Source organism: Protopterus annectens, chromosome 3.part0 (genome assembly GCF_019279795.1).
Source record: "Protopterus annectens isolate FY-2018-M chromosome 3.part0, PAN1.0, whole genome shotgun sequence".
NCBI lineage: Eukaryota > Metazoa > Chordata > Ceratodontiformes > Protopteridae > Protopterus > Protopterus annectens.
The window spans coordinates 1,476,760,090-1,476,782,903 of record NC_056731.1 but is presented as its reverse complement, the minus strand read 5'-3'; positions in this window follow the sequence as shown (position 1 = coordinate 1,476,782,903).

Here is a 22,814-nt window from a genome sequence, read left to right as displayed (position 1 = left end):
CTAGATCCCAGACTTGAAAGAATGCCTGCAGAGAAGGTAGGACCTTGTGCTCCCATGCTTGTTAACATACCACATCACTGTGTTATTGTTTGTGAAAACTTTGAAGGGCTCAAGATGAAAGAGGGAATACAAAGCTTGAAGAGATAGAAACAGACCCCTCATCTCCTTTATATTGATGTGGTCTAACCTCTGATGAAAAGGCCAGATACCCTGAACTTTGAGAGAGCCAAAGGACCCCACACCATTCCCTGTCAGAGACATCTGTAAAGAGGTGTAGAGTTGGGGCGGGATCCTGGAAAGGAAGCTCCAGGTTGAGAAAAAGCTGATGAACCCACAACTGAAACCCAAGCTTGAGAGAAGGGAAGAAGAAGACTGGGAATTCCAGGGGGTGGTAATGTTCATACCACATTGACCTGAGGTACCACTAAAGCTTTGTCCTATCGATCCTGGTCAGAGGAAGCATGGGAATGGTGGAAGCCATGAACCTGAGACCCTGACAAAATCCCTGGCCATGACAGAATCCAGAGGAAGAAAAGATTGAAAAAGGTTAATAAGAGAGGGTTCATATTACGTTATTAAAACTTTAAAAGTTCGAACGCCATATGGTCAAACCCATATGTTTAAACTTTTAAAATTTTGAAAACGACAAAAAAAAAAAACTACCTAACAGATGTAAGCTGGGGCGGCAAGCCCCCCTGCACCCCCCATACCCCCCCTCTTTAAATATACCAACTCAGAGATTGCACTATAGTGGAGGAAAGGAAATCTTCCCATTCCCACTGTACGGAGATCTCTGTTGAAACGTTCAAACTTTTAAAAGTTCGAACATATGGGTTTGACCATATGGCGTTCGATCTTTTAAAAGTTCGATAACTTGATATGTACCCAATAAGAGACAAGGCCTTAGGGGCAGGAAGAGATTCCACCATGGGAATGGTCTTGATCCTGAACCAAGGAAAACATGATCCTGAGTAGGAGTCAGTGCTGAGTTTTGAAAGTCTGTGGTGAAGCCCAGAGTCTGCAATAGGGATATAGTAAACTGGAGACCCTGATGCAGAGCCTTAGGGCAAGAAGCCTGGATGAGCAGATGATTCAGTTAAGGAAAGATCTGAACCCCTCTCATCCTGCAAAAAGCAATGACAGGAGCAAGGCATTTGGTGAATACCCTTGGTGCAGTAGAGAGGCCAAAGGGCAAAGCAGAGACTTGAAAATGCTAGAAAGAAACAGATAAACACAAACATTCCTGAAAAGGGGATAGGTGGGGATATGAGGGTAGGCATCCTTAAGATCCAGAGAGACCACAAATGCCTGAGGATGAAGGGGAAATAAGGTTTGAAGAGACAACATCCAAAAGGAAGGAATCTTGAGAAAGGTATTGAGCTGAGAAAGGTCCAGAATTTTTTATCCAACTGCCATCTTTCCTGGGGACCAAAAACATTCTCAAATAAAAGGTCTCTCTAACTGGGAAGGGGCTACAGCTTGAATGGTGCCCTGAACTAACAAAGGGTGAAGCACCTCTGGGAAGAAATTGAAGTTATTCCCCAGGAGGTTGAGGGGAAGCTCAAAATAGGAGGAAAGGATTTCCAAACCATTAAATACGCCTGGCAGATAATGGACAGAACCCAAGAGTCTGTTGAGATTCTTAATCATTTTGGAAGGAACAGGGAATAAATAGAGGTATAAGGGAACCTGGCCAAGGGAAAGATTAAGCAAATTCTCAAATGAAACCCAGCTTACATTGAAAAGGAGGTCTATGGGTAGTAGGAGTCTGAGTAGACTTAGCAAGAAAGACTGCCTCTGAACAAAAATAGTTTTGAGGGGCAATTCCTCTGAAACATTGGAATAGGAGAAACAAAAATATGTTTAACTCCTGCAAGACTTTGACAATATCATGGAGAGACTTAAAAAGATCAGAAGCAGCTCTAAAACGTTATTATCCAAAGGAGAATCCAATATACAGCTGAGCAAGCTCCTGCCTGGTGCCCTGCAGAGTTCTACAGCAGCAGAGAGAAAAAAGAGAGACTTTGGAGTGATTAAGTATAATTTTTCTGCATTTTCTTGCCACCTTTAGCTAATTCCGCATAAAACACCAATTTTCTGGAGTTTCTGTGATTTAAAAAGCTTGTTTCAGCTACATATTGTACTTATTTTACTGCCTACACTTTAACAAAGTTGTTTTTGTGTTTAAATTACCTGTTTAACTTTTGTAGGCTAAACCCTCAAGTGTGAAAGCAATTTATGTGCATTTAAAGTGTTTTTTTATAGTATCTGCTTTATTTTCTGAAAAAAAAAACAAAACAAACAAAAGTATATACTCATTTTCCTGCCTTTATAAGCTAGTATAGTCCAATTTTCAGGTTAGTGCTGAATTCAGGGCTGTGTTACAAGTTTCTGTGTTTGCCCATACCTTACTTGGATAGAAGGAAGTTTCTCTGTTCACTATGAGAGAGGGAGCTTTGAGCAACCTATCTGTCCCTGGAGGAGTGGTTTTAGCCTATAAATTATTAGTTTATTGGCCATTTTGGGCTAATTTCCATCTCTTTCATTTCCCTGCTATAAAACCCACATTTGTGAGGTTTTTGGGGCTAGTATACAGCTCAGCAAGCTCCTACCTGGTGATCGGCAGAGTTCTACAGCAGTAAAGAGACAAAAGAGAGACTTTGGAGTGATTAAGTATCATTTTTCTGCATTTTCTTGCTGCCTTTAGCTAATTCCACCAAAAATGCCAATTTTCTAGAGTTTCTGTGATTTAAAAAAACTTGTTTCAGCTATATATTGTACTTATTTTACTGCCTGCACTTTAACAAAGTCATTTCTGTGTTTAAATTACCTGTTTAACTGTTGTAGGCTACACACTCAAGTGTGATAGCCATTTATTTGCATTTAAAGTGTTTTTTTGATTGTATCTGCTTTGTTTTCTGAAAAAAAAAGCAAAACAAACAAATAAATATACTTGTTTTCCCACCTTTCAAAGCTAGTATAGTCCAGTTTTCAGGTTAGCGCTGAATTCAGGGCTGTGTTACAAGTTTCTGTGTTTGCCCATACCTTACTTGGATAGAAGGAAGTTTCTCTGTTCACTGTGAGAGAGGGAGCTTTGAGCAGCCTATCTGTCCCTGGAGGAGTGGTTTCAGCCCAGAAATTCACAGTTTATTGGCCATTTGGGCTAATTTCTATCGCTTTCATTTCCCTGCTATAAAACCCGCATTTACAAGGTTTTGGGGCTAGTATACAGCTCAGCAAGTTCCTGCCTGGTGCCCTGCAGAGTTCTACAGCAGCAGAGAGATAAAAGAGAGACTTTGGAGTGATTAAGTATCATTTTTCTGCATTTTCTTGCTGCCTTTATCTAATTCCACCTAAAACACAGATTTTCTAGAGTTTCTGTGATTTAAAAAGCTTGTTTCTGCTACATATTGAACTTATTTTACTGCCTGCACTTTACCAAAGTCATTTTTGTGTTTATTTTACCTGTTTAACTGTTGTAGGCTACATACTCAAGTGTGATAGCCATTTCCATGCATTTAAAGTGTTTTTTTTTTATTTTATCTGTTTTATTTTCTGAAAAAAAAAAACAAATAAAACATATACTTGTTTTCCTGCCTTTCTAAGCTAGTATAGTCCAGTTTTCAGGTTAGTGCTGAATTCAGGGCTGTGTTACAAGTTTCTGTGTTTACCCATACCTTACTTGGATAGAAGGAAGTTTCTCTGTTCACTGTGAGAGAGGGAGCTTTGAGCAGCATATCTGTCCCTGGAGGAGTGGTTTCAGCCCAGAAGTTATTAGTTTATTGGCCATTTTGGGTTAATTTCTATCTCTTTCATTTCCCTGCTATAAAACCTGCATTTGCAAGATTTTTAGGCTAATATACAGCTCAGTAAGCTCCTACCTGGTGCCCTGCAGAGTTCTACAGCAGGAGAGAGACAAAAGAGAGACTTTGGAGTGACTAAATATCATTTGTCTGCATTTTCTTGCTGCCTTTTGCTAATTAAGCTTAGAACACAGATTTTCTAGAGTTTCTGTGATTTAAAAAGCTTGTTTCAGCTACATATTTTACTTATTTTACTGCCTGCACTTTAACAAAGTTGTTTTTGTGTTTAAATTACCTGTTTAACTGTTGTAGGCTACACACTCAAGTGTGATAGCCATTTCTGTGCATTTAAAGTGTTTTTTTGATTGTATCTGCTTTATTTTCTGAAAAAAAAAACAAAAAAAATACTTGTTTTCCATCCTTTCTAAGCCAGTATAGTCCAGTTTTCAGGTTAGTGCTGAATTCAGGGCTGTGTTACAAGTTTCTGTGTTTGCCCATACCTTACTTGGATAGAAGGAAGTTTCTCTGTTCACTGTGAGAGAGGGAGCTTTGAGCAGCCTATCTGTCCTTGAAGGAGTGATTTCAGCCTATAAATTAGTAGTTTATTTGCCATTTTGGGATAATTTCTATCCCTTTCATTTCCCAACTATAAAACCTGCATTTGCAAGGTTTTTGGGCTAGTATACAGCTCAGCAGGCTCCTGCCTGGTGCCCTGTAAAGTTCTACAGTAGCAGAGAGACACAAGAGAGACATTGGAGTGATTAAGTATCATTTTTCTGCATTATCTTACTGCCTTTAGCTAATTCCACCTAAAACGCTGATTTTCTTGAGTTTCTGTGATTTAAAAATCTTGTTTCAGCTACATATTGTACTTATGTTACTGCCTGCACTTTAACAAAGTTGTTTCTGTGTTTAAATTACCTGTTTAACTGTTGTAGGCCACACACTCAGGTGTTATAGCCATTTCTGTACATTTAAAGTGTTTTTTGATTGTATCTGCCTTATTTTCAGAAAGAAAAAAAAACAAAACAAACAAAAAAATGACTTGTTTTCCCACCTTTCTAAGCTGATATAGTCCAGTTTTCAGGTTAGTGCTGAATTCAGGTCTGTGTTACAAGTTTCTGTGTTTGCCCATACCTTACTTAGATAGAAGGAAGTTTTTCTGTTCACTGTGAGAGAGGGAGCTTTGAACAGCCTATCTGTCCCTGGAGGAGTGGTTTCAGCCCATAAATTAGTAGTTTATTGGCCATTTTGGGCTAATTTCTGTCTCTTTCATTTTCCTGCTATAAACCCCGCATTTGCGCGGTTTTGCATGCCGGGTAGCACCGGTTAGCTAGGGTATAACTATTCCCGGCTCCACAAAGTCTACTCTTCAATTTTTCTCTTGGAATTAGACAAAATTTCATCTTAAGCACTCAAACCATTCACTTCTCATCCTGCACTTGCACAAAACTCATAGCAAGCACTAATAAACCTTAGCACTAGATCCCCTGTAGAGAAGGACATGGCCCTCTATTTGACATTGCCAGCCAATCAGTAAAACAGTTCACTGTACCTATCCAGGCATGTCCAAAGGGCAGTTTCAGGTGTACTCTCCGGTCCAACTGGTGAATATGGGCACTTTAAGGCAATGTTACAATTGCCTCATGTACACAGACAAACCTCTCCTCCTTCCAACAAACACTAATACATGTGAGAGATGCAATTATACAGCCAAACTGGAGGCTAAGCTCTATCAACCTAAGACTTGACCAGGCAGTCAAGAGGAGAAGGGAACTACTTGCATCACACCACCAGTCTCACATAGACCTAGGAAATCAGGACTAGGAAAAAACACACATAAATACATGAAAACATACTCAGAGGCTCTAAATAAAAATCTGCAAAAGCAACAGAGACCTCCAAAGCAGACATCCAAGCAACCTCCACCACCCAACACAAACTATGAAACACATACTTCACAAAACCAGTGTGCCATGCAATTACAGCCCTTAAGGCAAAATAACATACCCAACACACTAGTAATAGGTGACTCTATAGTCAGGCACACTGACGTCCCACTCACTAGGCTGAACAAGGAGAAGGTTACTGTTAGCTGCCTGTCGGGTGCCAGGATCCACCACATAACACAAGCGCTCAGGTCACTCCAGAACAAGTACAAATATGACTCTGTCTTTACCGTACCTCTCTGGACTACATGAAAGGAGACATGGAGGAGCTCTCTGATCACATAGCCCAGGCCGGTATGACCCTGACCCTGAGTAGCATCCTGCCCTCACCAAGAATGATACCATGGTATAGAGAAAAAAATTATCAATTTCAACAATCGGCTAAGCTTCTGGTGTCATTCAAAGGGGATCCAGTGTCTATCAGCCTGGGATGACATGCTCGACAAGCCACTCTGCTTCACTAGAGATGGCTTGCACCTGTCACCCTTAGGCTTTCGAATACTGGCCAAGGCTCTTGCCACCCCCCATAGTGCCTTTTTAAGGCAAGGCTCAAAAGACAAACCCACCACCATAAATAGCATGAGTAACAAAAAACTGAGGGTAATGCTACTCAATGCCAGAAGTCTAAACCTCAAAATGCATGCACTCGAGGCACTCCTCAGTATGGAGAAAATCGATATATGTGCAGTAAGAGAAACCTGGTTTAAGGCTCCAGAGAGCACCCCAGCACTATCAGGCTACAACCTCTTCCATACATTTTGGCCACAAAACCCAGACCGAAATACAAAAGGTGGAAGAGTATCCATATTCATCAAGGATACTCATACCTCCAGGTTAGTGGCTCAGCACAATGCTTCAGAGATCAATCATGTGCAACTAACAATGGGCAAAACTGCTATTCAAATTATAGCTTGCTATAGATCACCCACCATGTCCCAGTACCCCCACTCTGCATTCCTGGAAACACTGGGAAACATAAAGGTCTTGACAAACACACTGATATTGGGTGATTTCAATTACCCAAGAATTAACTGGGAGAACTAGTCAAGTACAAATTCCCTTGCCCAACATTTCCTTGAATTTATAAACTCAAATGCCCTGGATCAACTGGTCAACACCCACACCAGAGGTGACAACATATTGGACCTGATCATCACCAACATGGGCGAATGGTGTTCCACACTGGACGTAAACCCCTCGTTGGTTAGATCTGACCATAAACTAATCACTCTGGATATCCACATTCTGCCACAACCCCTGGTCAAAGAAACCACCATGAAAAAATTTTCAAAAGCTTCACGTTACTTAAGATCGAGGTGGGAAGTTTCAAAGCTCCCATGCTAAAGGATAATGCTGTCCAAGCTGCAAAATCCTTTACTAATGCACTCTACGGGCACCTACAAGAATGCATGGATCATGCTATCTGAAACAGACCAAGACTCACTCCTCCAAGAAAAGGAAACCAGTCTGGTGGACCCTTGCCATAAACAAGCTATACAATAGAAGGAGGAAACTAGTACAGAAAAGAGTAAAACCCCAAGAAGGGAAGACATCCCTGTTCAGTATCAGCAAGAAACTACGTTCCCTCATAAAATCATCCAAGGCTAGCTTCAAAAGAAAAATTGCCATGGACTCCAAAGATAACCACAAGGCATTCTTTAGTTATGTCAAGAATCTAAGTGGCAATTCTCAGATCTGCTCGGAGTTAGTGCAGAATGGCAAAAAATACACTGAACCGACCGATATAGCCAACATCCTGGCAGACAGGTTCAGTGCAAACTTCACCCCATCTCACCCCCCAAAAGGGCCCATAACTATACCAGAAGAATGTAGTGCCCCTGAAATCACAGACACTCAGGTTAAGACAACCCTCTCCAAAGCCAAAAACACAGCATTAATGAGACAGGACAGTATCCCAGGCTGTGTCCTACATGAGCTCAAAGATGAACTAACCCCTCACCTAAATACACTGTTTAAACTCAGCCTATCCACAGGCTATGTGCCCACAGAGTGGTGTACAGTAATGGTTATTCCACTCCAAAAAGGTGGAGCCTCAATGGACCCCAGGAACTATCACCCTATAATCCTGACTAGCTTGGTCTGCAAAGCTATGGAGCACATCATCATGGATCTCATTAATTGAGACATTGGGAACCTCCAAACACTAGACCCTACCCAGTTTGGCTTTGCTAAGGGCAGATCTTGCCTACTAAACCTGATGGACTTCTTTGAGACAGTTACCAAGGCTATAGACAAGGGAAAGGTGGTCCACACAGCCTACCTAGACTTCGTAAAGGCCTTCAACACCATTCCACACTCAGATATTATAGACAAGCTCACTAGCCTGAACATAAACCCCTATGTCATGAGATGGTTTTCCAACTGGCTCATGGACAGAACCCACATGGTAAGAGTTGTGTGAGCTAGATCTGACTCTAAACTGGTTACAAGTGGTGTTCCCCAGGGATCAGTCCTAGGACTCCTCCTGTTCAGCATATACTTTTCAGAGGTACAGGCAAGCACAGCAGGACTAAGGCTGACCAAGTTCACAGATGACTGCAAACTAGGGGCTATAATTGACTCTCTGGCTGACACAGACATCTTCCAAAAGGGTCTCACTGAGACAGATACCTAGTGTCAAAACCATGGTCTCAAGCTAAATGCCAAAAAGTGCATAGTTATCCCCTTTGGAAAAAAACAAAGTACCCACAAACTATCACATAGGTGGTATCCCCCTAAATACGGAAGACATAATAAGGGATCTGGGGACCCAAGTAGATAGTAACCTCTACTTTGATAATCAAATTGCCAAAGTGGTTAGAACATCCTTCTATGTGGCCCAGCTAATCACAAAAGGGTTAGCATCCAGATCGAAAGAGGTCATTGGGCCCCTCTATGCATCACTCATCAGACCCATCATAGAGTACAATGCCCCATTTGGGATGTGCCTTACAAGACACCTGCAACAACTGGAAAGACAACAGAAGTACCTCATCAAGAGGATCACTGGCCTCAAGCAGATGCCCTATGCAGCTTGACTGAAGAAACTCCAGCTGTACTCAGTTGCATACCACCTACTCAGAGGTGATCTCTGCTTGACAAATAAGGCCATGTCCAACCCAGAATTGATGGACATGCTCCACCTAAAGAAAACCATATCCCCTCGAGCCACACGCTCCAGGGATCTAAACCTCACCACAACAATAAATAGGATGTGCTGGAGGGATAGATTCCTGTCCCAGAGACTTCCCATGTTCTGGAAAAAGATTCCAATCTACATTAGGCAGAGCTCCTCACTAACCCTCTTCAAGATGGAAAACAGAAAGTTTACCCCAGGGATCACTTCAATGGCTCTGCTGGACAGAGGCACAGGGAACTATTCTAAGGGGGTGGTGAAAGCCAACACATTCTGGCTAGGCTTATAAATGCCTTCGGGCAGATAGCTTAGTACCTACCTATGAACCTAACAGTTTGGCCTTAATGCCATCAGACAAGACCTGAAGACAAAGCCAGGAGTAATGCCTCATAACAAAGCCCAGTGCAGCAGCTCTGGAGGAAGCATCAGCTGCATCATAACTGCATTTAATACAGTGGTGGGCAACTTTATAGGTGGAACCCAACAAGGAAAGGGCAGAAACTTCACCTCAGAGTCAGAATGATCAGAAATTATCAGAGAAATCTGAGAAAGGAAGGCCAAACATACCTGGTCATATGAGTTTGGTAGTTAATGTCTCTAAAAGATAAAGTGGCAGCAGTATAAACCTTTTTATCCAGCCTCTCTTTGGGTCTACTATCCTTTTCTGAAGAAAAAAAACTTGGTAGAAAGCAACATCTTGGAGGGCTTGTCAGAAGAGACAAATATAACAGAAGGATCAGCAAAAGGACCTTTATATAGAAATGTACATTCATCAGAAGCCTTGTAAAATCTATCGGGTTTCTTGGGTGCAGAGGGCTGAGAATCAGGGGCCACTGAAACTGGTGAAAGGTATCCAGGAGGGCAGCCTGTATTGAGAGAACAGCCAAAGGCTTGGGAGACTACTCTGAAGCAACTTATAATACCATACCTGGCCATCAGAAACTTTACAGCAAACCCACTTAAAGAATTCCATCATATGGGTAACAGTGTCTCCAAAGGAGAGTTCCTCTAAAGTAGAATCTGGACTAATAGAATCATCTTCCTCAGAAACATAGTCCAAAGTGTAAGGGATATAAGAAGACTAGGCCAAAGACTCTTCCCCCAAAATCCTGATCCTCATCAGAAGAATCTTTAAAGAGAAGTGAAAGACCAGGTAGAAGCAGACACAGACACCCTTTGAGCAGGTTTTAAAGCTATTAAATTATTAAACAGCCACCTTAGTAAAATCTTGCCATTCTCATTGGGGATCCTTAACTGCATGGCAAATAGACTTGATTTTCTTTTTCTTTTTCTGTGGAACTTCCACGTGGAAGACCCTGGGAGGGCCAGACCCTTGGTGACACTCAAAAGCATAGTAGAGATCTCCTCCCTCACTAAGATCTGTAGAATTCCACTTGATTCCTCAGGTATAATCAGCTGATGCTCTCCATCAACATCTAGAGCAGATATTTGTAAAGCCTCTGAGTATGTGCAAGAAGTTGGATTTATGCCAGCCTACAACACCTTGTGGCAGAGGAATCCAAAGCAACTACCAGACGATCTTCTGGGCTCTCACTATCCTCGAGAGAGATATCCAGTAGAGGCTGGACAGTAACTGCATCAGACCTAAGCTTTTTAACCTATTTCATGGCCAATGACTGACCCTTGGAATAGGAGGACTCTGCCATAGCACTTTGACCTAACAGCTTAAAATGTTGGTTTTCAAGGTAAATAGATAAGGGAAAGAGAGATGACTACATAGGCTCTTAGGGACAAAAACTTGGCAGACAGAACACTGTAATGGTCTTTATGGGGAATCTGCCTTCCTCACTGACATTTTTTTTTTTTCTGGATGACATGAGACCAACCAACATTAAATGAAAAAGAAAGATAAGGATAAATACCCATGTGGCATTTATCTGAAAAATGGCTTGTTAGCCAGCACGGAAAAAAAAGGCATTCAGACCAATGTTCAGTGATTGTGTTCAGATTGCCAGCATAGAAGTTCTGAATGTATGTGTCATTATGCCACCTTTATGCCCTACGTCTTGCTTGAGGAGCATATTTGTGATGAACAGCGCCTGTAAATACTAAAGGCTTTGGTATACTGACCAAATTTGGGCTATCCTTGGCAGGAGATCTCTTAAGATAGAAATATGACAACACTGATATGAATAACATCCATGTATAGACAGGTAGCTAGATAGATATAGATAATGAGAGCGAGAGAAGTAGATAGTTTGCTAAGTTCAGCTATAATCTATTGAGAGAAAAACATCAAATTACAACTGATTTGAAATAATAAAGACAATGATATGCATACCAAATCAGCAACTGTGCAATAGTGAGGAAAAGGAAAACCTCCCACATCCCACTGAATATCGGCCTCAAAGCACGTTCGACTAATTGTAGTTCAACAAATGCCATTCAGCAAAACAGTATTTGAGGAAACAAAAAGACACTGTATCTAGCTAGCTAGCTATATATTTTTATAGGTTGTGGTTATGCAATTGTGGAGTTTTTATATATAACTAAGGTTCTGTTAGTCATGTGCAGTTTGACAGATATTATATTGCTTTTAAGAATGATAATTTTATTTGTAAATCAAATTTCAATTTGTTACTAAGCAGAAAGCCAAAAGGATTTAGGACTTTTTGAGTGATTGTAGTGTTATTTGCATTAATGATAAATTTGTGACTAGTAGGAGCTGTGGTTCTGGCAGTAATAAAAACTGGTGTACATTAAATCATAGCAAATTCTGATATGTAACCCAGTATCATTAACTTTAATTTCAGTACACTGATATGCAGACTCATAATCCTGATGTAATCGTGGATAGGATTGAAATAGTCCTGGAGTTTGAAGTCAATAGAATCAAGTCAGATATCTGCCAATACAGTTGTGCAGTCATCAACATATTGAATTAGCTCTTCATCTTCTACTTTTTCATAAAGCTTTTGAAATATCTAACAGTCTGATGTATGCAGTTGTCTTTTGTAGAAGTTCACTGTGGTCATATGCTACTTCATTTCAGTTATATTTCAAAAATATGCATTTGGCATTCTTTTTCTTTACATTTTTTCATGTTTCAACACTTGCAAAAGCACCAGCATTTTTACAAAAATGAAAATGTAGGTTATTGCATGATAACCAAGATTGTTCTGGTGGAAAATGAGCAATCTGACAGTACAAGTTGTGTACACACTGTGGAATTAGATGTGAAAACACTATATAGAGAGAGAAAACTAATCAGCAGACTCTTGAAAGACTAATCACATCACCATTTAATGGAAATAGAGTACAGAAGCAGAATGTTATATCAGCTAAAATCTGAATTGTTTCTAGACACAAAGTGCATAAAGTGCCCTCAACACACAACAAATGTGAATACAGAGCATGCAAAGTATAATGATAGTGCATTCAGAGGATGGCTAGACTGACTGTGTATAGGTTATTAAAGCTATCAATGACAGTAAAACTGGAGAATGCAAATGCACAGGAAATGGATTATGGTAAAGCAGGCAAAATTAAAATGAAGACTGGTCCAGAATGGAATATAACGACTAAGACTACTTATAAAATGTTGCATTTAAATTGCAAACTGTATACTCCTGCATGCAAGTTACTACTTTGTTCTGAACAGAAGTCAAAGCTATTAACAAGTCTTTTAGAGCTTTATAGTATTTTGTTTACTAGCTATATAAAGCAATGATATATTTTGGGCTAAGATGCTTGCATGATTTTGGACATTGTAAATAGAACCTGTGCTATACAATTAAAATTAATGCTTTACAGATAAAAAGGAAAGCTGTATGTAAAAGGCATAACTCAAGGAAAAGATGGCATATATTAAGAATTCTGCAGTCAAACAATATTCTGCAGCAATGAAATTTAGCAAAAATGTTTCAGGTTAGTATTCATTTATAAATCTACAAGTGTAAGTCAGAGTACATACAGACTGTTGCACATAAAATGTCCTGTAAAGATATACTGAACTGTTTGAAGGTTTAAAATGCTCACAAGAAACATACCATAAAATGATATCACCTAAAGCAGTATGTCATTCATGCTACATATAAACCACCCATTCCACTTAAGGCCAAGATTAAGCAAAACTTAAAGCTGACAATGTCACTAAGAATAATAATTAACCAGCATGGCTTATTAGTAGGTAACAGTGGTCAAACAGAATACATTTGGAATTTGCATCGATCCACAAAATCTTAATAATGGATCAAATAAGTGTATTGTCAGCTTTGGTTTGGCATTTTGCAAAACATGTATTTTGTAGATCACTTTGGATTAAATCTATTCCAAACTCTATACATCTGATATGACCTTAGATGGTGCAGACTACCTCCTAAGACTACATCTTAGAAACTCAACACCAGAAGTGTTCCCATAAGCCATACAAAATAAGGCTGATAGTGAAGAAGGATTTAATAATGTTATTGATGATAAACTTTCAGTCCTACAAAGCAGGTACACAACACATGACTAGTCAAGATCTAATTAAGATGTTGCACAGACTGAGGTTATAGGGTTTGAACTTGAGCAAAGATAAGTGCCAAACATGAGTCATGTCTCAAGTATATGAGACATGTTCTGATTGAGAATGGTCTACAGCCAAATATTAACAAGGGTCATGCTTCTCTGAATAAGAAAATGCCTACTAAGAGATACTCTCTTATGTCATTCTTGTGTTTGGTATAGTATCTGTCAATGTTTCTTCTACACCAATGAGAGATTATTGTGGCTTTGAGAAAGCCACTAGATAGAAATCCAGTATAGTATTTGTCAGCAGATCAACAACAGAGTTTTGAGTGGTTGTAGTAGAACATTACCACTCCCCCAACCTTGATGTACTAGGAAGTGACATTACCCACAATCTTATAAGTTGATGCAAGTCAGCAGAAGTAAGAAGCAATCTTATTGCAATAAAGTAGACCTGATACATAAGCATCAAAAGCATTGAATCATGTGTATGCAAATAATGAACAAAGGGAAAAGGAAATGCTAACAATAATCCTTAGATGGGAACATGTCCATGACTACACATACAGGAAAATCACTACAGAGGAATCAGACCACACATCAGTGTTAAGAATATTTAAGAAGTCTTATACACAGCTCATGCAATATTACAGAAAGTGTAACTGGTGCTACAGGTATTTGATCTTCAAATACAATACAAGCTAAGAAAGCTTATGCACATTGTGAATTTTCTCAGCATAATACGTCTTGGACAATGTAAAGAAGATGTAAAAGGAAATGATTTAAGTATACTAAGGTGTAGCAGTAACTGAAAGCTCTTATAAAAGATGGTGTAGCACTACAGTTTGTGTGAGATGTTGTCAACAGAGACCGGATTGTTCAAGTCAAGCATTTATATCTACTAGGCAAGCCAAGCTTGCCTTTCATAAATGAACTGTCATGAGCTGCAATTTCAAACATTGATGAAGCTATATGACTTCCACCTTAGAATGCTAAATGACAAAAAATATCATGTTATTTTGAAATGTTGTATTTAGAAATGGAGAAAATGATTCATGACTGTGGATTATGTGACACATTCAGGAATCATGAAAAAGAAGAGGTAATTCCACACTAAACTATTTTACTGTCATGGTTGAAGTTAGGTGCTGATTTCTTCCAGTATAACAGTCTCAGATTGTTTCTGTGCACAGACAACTATTACAAGGGTCCTGAAGTTGTTCATTTAATATATACTATAGCACAATCACTTCTAACAGAATGAGATCCACATTCTCCAGACATTGAATATCTTGATAAGTAGTATGTGATGATGTTCCACAATTTTTGCCAGGAATTTCATTTGAAAGAGGGAAAGGGATTCATGCATGCAACTTCAAGTCAAAGATAACTGATATTAAATGAAGTAGAAAAAATGATCCAGATAGCAGTAAACATTCTAAAAGTATATTAGTATTCTAGTAAAGCTGTTATTTGTCTTTTTTGGAATACAGAAACAAAGTCCCTTCAATCTATAAAATTTTTGCCAGCACAACTATTATTGAGTGGAAGATAAAGGACAAAGTTACACGCCTACTTTTCATAATTAGTACCAAAGAGTAAATAACCAACAGCAGAACTGTCAGGGAGCACACAACTGAAACAGAAAATGCCCAGAATTCAATAAACTCCATGCAGGAATAGTGCTATTCCTGCATGAAGTGAACTGTGTCCATACAGCCCTAACAGCAGCACGCCTTGCATATTCATGAAGGCACACTACTGATAAGGGTTGTACAGACGCGAACAGTGAATGAATGCAGGGGGCATGTTCTAGCACTGCTAGCACAGTTAACATGCCCCCTGCACTCAGAAAGTGCCATATGGCACTTTCTAAAACTAATGTTGCATAATATTAGAGAATTTCCTCTAATATTATGCCAGTATTTCCGTGTCCATGGACACTGAATTGTAATAAATGAGCATTTCAGTGTCCATGGATGCTGAAATACATAGGGGAGCAGGAAAGCAATGCAGGGGGTGTGTGACAGGTTCTGTGACACACCCCCTGCATTATAAAAGTGTCATATAACACCTTGCAACCTGTTAAAGCAGGAAATGTGGACAAAAGCACAAATAATGGGGGGACAAAGCCCTAAAAATAGGGACACTTCTGAAATACTGCTCTCAAAATCTTAGAAGGTTAATAGAAAGCAGGTTATGCATTACCATGAATTTCTGAAGGACAGAAGTCTGAAAGTCAAATGTATGCCATTATTTCCTGACTGCAGTCCTCAATGACTTGTCAGAAAACCACAGCACTCATTATATAATATAATAATATAATAATAATATAATATTTTTCCATACTAATGAATACTTAATCATAGCTAAGTGTGTGTGTGTGTTATGGTCCTCTGCTTAGCATTGCTTAAACATCCCATAGGGGATAAATAAAAATATACAGCTGAAATTCCCAAAGTGAGATAGTGTAGTGGTTAAAGTCCCAGCTTGACATGCAGGTGTTCATGATTCAAGTACCAAGACAGTAAAGTTATTTTTATATGGGAAAGCAGTGTTAAAATTATTTTTTTCAACTTAAATTATGTAGCAACTGTGTTTTTGTCAACCAGGGTAGTGTAGCTAGTGTAAAATGAAAGTGTGAGTGCATATAACATGTGAAATCACCCATGTATATACAGGTGTCTCATATAGTATAGTCAACCCCTTGCTAATGTAAGGAAAGCACATAGAGGGATGTCAAGTAAAGTAAATTATATACACTTACTAAATGAAGTAATTATTCTGACAGTTTTTTTAAATGAAAAGTCAGCAATGGTCAGAACTGCTCAGCTATGCTTGTGAGGTTTAAGCATTGGTTAGACGTGATTGCTAAGCAGCAGGTAGCTCAGCTAAGCGGATTTGCACACTGTTAAGCAGTGCTCAGCAATTACCCCTTTAAGCACTGTTCAACTCAGCGTAGCAGATTTGCGCACTGTTTAGCAGAGCTTAATGTGTTTAAAATGGTCCAATGACAGCAAAGGGTGGGAATATTGCCTTATTTAAATGGTGCAGGTGGGAATAAAGGCAGAATCTGTTATAGTTCATCTGTGCAGGCACTATGGCTGGTGTAGGTGAAAGAGCGTGCTTTTGGGCACAGCACTGGAGCATTCAGGAATCCAGGGTCATGGCTGGACTCCTTGTAGAAAACCATGATGAGATACTGCTGCAGGGCCAGTTCCAGGGCTCACAATACAAACCGGAGGCCCGGGACCATCTTGCACATGATCTCATCACTGCTACTGGCATCCCCTGGACAGGTTAGCAGGTACGGCACCACTATGCTGACCTAAAGTGGATTAAGTGGGCACTCTTGGCCCAGTGCATTCAAGATGCATGGGCACAGAATACTCCAGTAGTGAGTAAGTTTCACTATCAAGTAGTTTTTAGCAAATACTAGCCTGAGAATGTGTAAGACAGGTGTGCATAATGTTTGTTTTTCTCCCCTACAGCTGCAGCAGAGAGGGCTATGAATGTAGAAGCACATACTGACAAGCTGCTAAGGCGCATCGACAGGCTGGTGAGTTCAAATCTATTTTTCAGTATATTGTTCAAATAACTTAGAAGGAGTACATTGCTTACTGCTAGTAGGTATACTGTTACTGTATGAACTGAATAAATAAAAAAGTTTGACCAACTAATATTGATTTGTAATAAAGATTCCTACAAAAAATGTTGTGTTTATTCTGGTATGTTGTTGTAGACATATAGAATGTATTCAGGTTCTTCGCAGCAAATATAGCTGTGACAGCATACATTAACTGAGGTTCTTCTGTGGACCAGCTGTTAAGAAAAACTGTAGATGGTGGAGCTGCAAAACAAGATATAACTGAAATGTGATATATATACTGCACTCAGCTCTGAACCCTGACTAATAATGTGTAAAGTTTCAAAGTGTGTTCCATCCAGCATTGCCTTGTGTTAAAATTTGCTTTCCAGATTGTAGTAATCCAAAGGATTAATGCACAGTACAATAACTATCTGTCATGCATGCATCACAGGATTACAAGCTCAGACTGTCTAACCAAGAGACTAATAAGCAGAAACCAGTAAAACACAAAACAGCAGTCACCCAGTAGTTCAGTGTGATGAGAAATAGCTTAGCTGTTAATTTTGCATACCCAGACATGGTTTGAATTCAGGGAGTGGTACTAAGATGTGTGCATACAAGGAATCAGGAATAAATGTAAAAAAAGTCAGGCAGTGTTAACATATATTTTCTCCACAGGTTTTACAGGTAACAAAATGTTAGTAGTAGCTGTATGAAGGGTATACTAATAAACTGTGTACAACTGTTCAACTGTCCCACCACATGCCTGCAAATGATAGCAGGATCGGTACATACAAATGCCCTCTTCCTGATACATGTCTCTCAAGTGTCACGCTGTCACAGCTAGTGGTCACTGCTGCCAATAACCCTGGACACAGATAGGAAACCAGTTGAAGTATGCCAGTAGCACACTCACATAACAGCAGTTCAGTATACACCTCCTGTGTCAAATATGTAACCCTGACATGTAAAAGTCCCCTCTAGACATGTACCCTGAATTGTCACAGTTTGCCCCATACTATTCCAGGCTGACAGTTTAATAGATATGTTTGTGCTACAGAATTTATGCACCATAGGCAGATGTAAAGTGAGGGCAGACCCTTAGAGTTTTGAGCAGTACTGTTGTGGAAAATAAAAGCATGCACAGTTCTTAATGGATGTTTTGTCTGGCACCCCCACCCATCATCTAGAGCAATACAAGAATTTATATACTATGGGTATGTTTTACTCTAAACCTAATGTTAGGACTTGTGTTCTATTATTGTTCATATATTTGATTGGTTGTATGTTAACATCCCTTGCTCAAATACCATTGCTGGAGGCCTGTTGCTGTCACTGTTACTGGCATGCTGATATGATGCATACTGTTGTTCCATTTATGCATGTGTTTGTTTTGCTATGCAACTGTTTCAAATCTGCTTTATGGAGTTAATTAGAACACCCATGCATGCTGTTATAACTAATCTTGAAATGTGTTGTTCATGACTAACCAACATATTTTTTAAAACCTCAACACCATAGCACATTTGGGAAGGCAGATCCCGGTGGATCCACCTGTACGACCTCATTTGGCCATGGCACCAGGCCACAGCATATCTGGGCCCAACCAGACCTTCCTTGTTCGCTGGTCCTGTACCACCTTTGGGTGGAACTGTCTCAGGGGATGGGACACTTCCCCCCTGGGAATGGGCACGGACAAGAGCCTGTCACCCGCAGTCAGTTCAGGGATTTGGTGTGCAGTGCCATCTGAGTAGAGTTGGGTGGGCAGCTGCAGCATATTGAGGGCTGCCTGGTGCACCTCGAGGGGCAGGCTGCCTTTCCTGTCCAGCTCCCAGCACAGCCACCTTCGGGGCAAAAAAAAAACATTGCCCCATAGAGAGCTCTACATTTCACCCCCATGTACAGTAAAACTAATTAATCAACCCACAGATTATTCTGCAAATGTCTGTCACCAACACCCCTCCCTGTGGGATGTGAGGCTATAAATTCCAAATTCTACACATGTAATTCACAGCTGTTGCTGTCGAAGAAATGTAGAGCTATGGTCCTTTCCTACACCCATCCTGCACATCCCTAGCTGCTTTTCATAATGTTTTCCCCTCTGCTTGCCCCCATTTTCAGCACTTTCCTATAACCCTTTTTTCTTTTCTTGAAAGAAAATTAGTGCAGGTGTAAGCAGGAGTAAGTGGTGCTAAGTGAAGCTAAGAGGGTTTAACCATCTCTTAGCAATGCTTAGCACTGTGCAAAACCGCACACACCTACTTACAACTGCTTAAAAGTGCCTTAATCACTCTGTTTCCATCAGCCCTTGTTCAGCCCAGCAACAACATTTTCAGCACTGCTACGTCTTGAACCCAGGATGGTGTGCATTACAACCACAGCAACAGACTATGACATCATCTGAGCTGCGGGAATCTGTAATGCTTTTTCAAACATATCATTCATTCTGGCCATTTAACATTAATGAAAATAAGTAGCCACTTCATAGTCTGGAACCGAGAACCCTGTGCACAATAATCACAGCAACATACCTCTACACTATCTGAGCTGTAGAAGTTTGCAATGTTTTTGCAAACATATATATGTATGTATACATGCCATTGTGTGTGTGTGTATATATATATATATATATATATATATATATATATATATATATATATATATATATATATATATATATATATATATATATATATATATATGTCTGTGTGTGTGTGTGTGTGTGTGTATGTATATACATATATATATATATATATATATATATATATAAATATATATATATATATTCATACAGAAATATATAGACAGATAACCAACCTCTTACTTCAATAAATCTGGGGGGATAAAGGGCAAACAATACTGACATCTTTGAAATATGGCTGTCGTATGTGTAGAAGTCTGCTGGAGTGGTATGGTTTGCTTTAACATACAATGCCAGACAGATTCCAGGTCTGAAGCACAAATGAATGTCATTATTTACTGATGTCAATGCTCACATCATCCCAGTGATTTTTCAGAAACCCACAGCTGTTGTGGCCAACAGACAAAACATATGAACCACCCATCAGGACAGTGTCTAGACATCTGGACAGTGAGAAGCTATGACCCCAGTCATGTAATAGAATGGAAAAACCTGTGACAGCCACCAACCATGTCATCCAGCACATTCTGAACCACAGTAAGACCAACATGACACTATTACAAATCAGCTCTGAGCAATTACCTATGTATATCCAAATGTATCTTGCACTACAGGGATGAAATTGTAGGGAAAAGCAGATAGTGGTGCATAAATGTCCACCCACAACCATTTGCACCACAGTCACAGTAACATACCAGTACCCCAAATGGGTAGAATGACTGTTTGAATGAACATAACCTGATTTCCAATCACACACTTTACTGACATATACTGGCCCAACTCATAGTGTACTAGGAACCCTGAGGTGTTACAGGACATTTTTCAGTCTGCCCCTACAAACATACACACCTGATAGACCACCAGCAGCCATAGCAGCATGCACAGTCAGATAGAAAAAGCATCTGCGACACTCACATCTGATACTCACTCTACCCAGCCAAACAAACATCTACACACAACACTGCAACACAATCTTGACAGTTGCTTCACAATGGCCAGACATACATAACTCTCATATGTACAGATTTCCACAGAATGTCCAGGGTGTGAGACTGTATTCATGGCCACTGCCGCATACCACTTCCAGGAGTCTGCTAAGTCAAGGGGATGATACATTGAGTGCAGTCAATAAATAATGATATCACATACCTCTGACCCTCTTACTGCAAGACATCTGGACAAAGCATGACATACTTTGGGACAGGGGGCTGGAAAGAGGGTCATATCTCACATAATGGTGTTACAAACTGAAACAGCTGTCAGTGTCACAGGCTTTGTTGAAACATAACATCCCTAAAGGATATGATGCCTGAAACACCAATGGATGTCAACATTTACTGACTACAATCCTGACATTATCCTACTGCTTCCACAAAAACACATGTTGCCTGAGAAATAGACCAAACATAACAGGCAATCCCCTGGACAGCCTGTGGACATCAGGACAGTTGAGAGGTATGTCAGAGACATATCACTGTCAGATGTCAAGTCACACAGAAAATGCATGTCCAGATGAACCCTGTTAAACTAGCAACTCTCTATGTGTATAACAGCACTACTGACTTACAATCTGTACCAAATTCTGGAGCGTTGTTTACTATGTTGCTGGGCTGTCTCTACATGTCCTCTCCTGAGTGGTATTCCCACTTACTGTCTGTGAACCTGTATCCCCCACACCTCTATAATTTCCACCACATAGACAAGGAAAATGGACAAGGCACACATGAAGGCTATAGTTATAGCACTGTGTTGCTATGACATTTGCAAATGGAAAGGCAACACAGCTGCTTTGGATGAAAGTAGCAAGTGGGAGACACTGATTGGTGCACATGCCATCACCTGCTCATGAGCAGTACCTACAAAAGGCAAGCTGCTGTTTCTGCAACACAGGTCTCAACCGATCTACACAAAGACAGACTGTGACTACACAAACCTAACCATTTGCATTGTTGTGAGGGAACTCCTGAGCACTATAACAGGTATGTCAATCATGTAAGCATGTAATGGAATGCAGAAGGGGGGATGCAATGATGTCAAATGGGACATTAAACAATAGGCTGCAACAAGGCCTGCTGGACTCCCATGCTGCTGTCCAGCACCTATGACCATTTCTGCTTGCCCTGCCTGCATTGACATGGAGCACATCTCTGGCCCCTGAGTCACCCCAGCAAAGGTCAGCTCATGTATGACTACTAATGGAGTTGCTGTTGTCCAGTACTAAGTGTGTCACTGGTAAGCCAGCTACCTGGGATGCTGTAATTATTCATATGTTACCTGTGAATGCTACTCTGATACATATGCTTGTCTTACAAATGTAAGAGATGTACATAGGGTATGTGCATACTACACAACAGGTGCAGATGTGTGTGTTTTACTGTATGTGATATACTGAGGCCATACCTGACAACTGTCCAGAGTTTTGCAGACTGACCACATGTCTGCGTTATATATGGAGTCAATGCCTTGGACAGTTGTGTATTGGCTGGCACATCATTGACAACCCATTAAATACTGAAGTCATAACAAATTAGCATACATTTCATTGTCAGATGTCCTATCTTGCAGAGTACACCTGTAAATGTGACACCATCTTTGCTGACAACTAAGTGTGTTTCAGCTATATTCATAATGTGACACTATTTACTGGCCTTTTTCCACCACTGAGGTGTGCCTTTGTGAAGACATTTTGCTCTAACAGGAGCTAGGTGTCTTACCATGACACCCATGTCAATGCAAGCGTACCTTGTCCTGTAGGATGCTGACATTTGTGCAGTCACTGACACCTACTTTCTAGCTGTGGAGAGCGCACCAACCTTGCTAGATCACTTGTCTCATCGCACATTTAGACCGAAATGGAGGCCTGCAAAGCCACAGAAGGTGGAGTGTTGAACATTACCATACACTTGCACACCTCCAGGCTGGCCAAACAATATATCACGTGGGTGACATCCTGAGTGCAGTTAACAGTTAACAAAACACCGACTCAAATCATAGCTAGGTACAGGCGTACAACCATGACTATGGAAACCCACCACATGTATTGGGACCTGCTGGAATCTGTCAGGATTCAGTCGTATACCTTACTCCTGGGTGACTTCAAATACCTAATCATAGTGTGCCCAATCTATGCCACCTAAACATGAATGCACATAGATTCCTCGGCTTTGTCATAGCAATGCAGTAGATCAGCCAGTCAACACTCCTACGGCAGGTGGGAATCTCA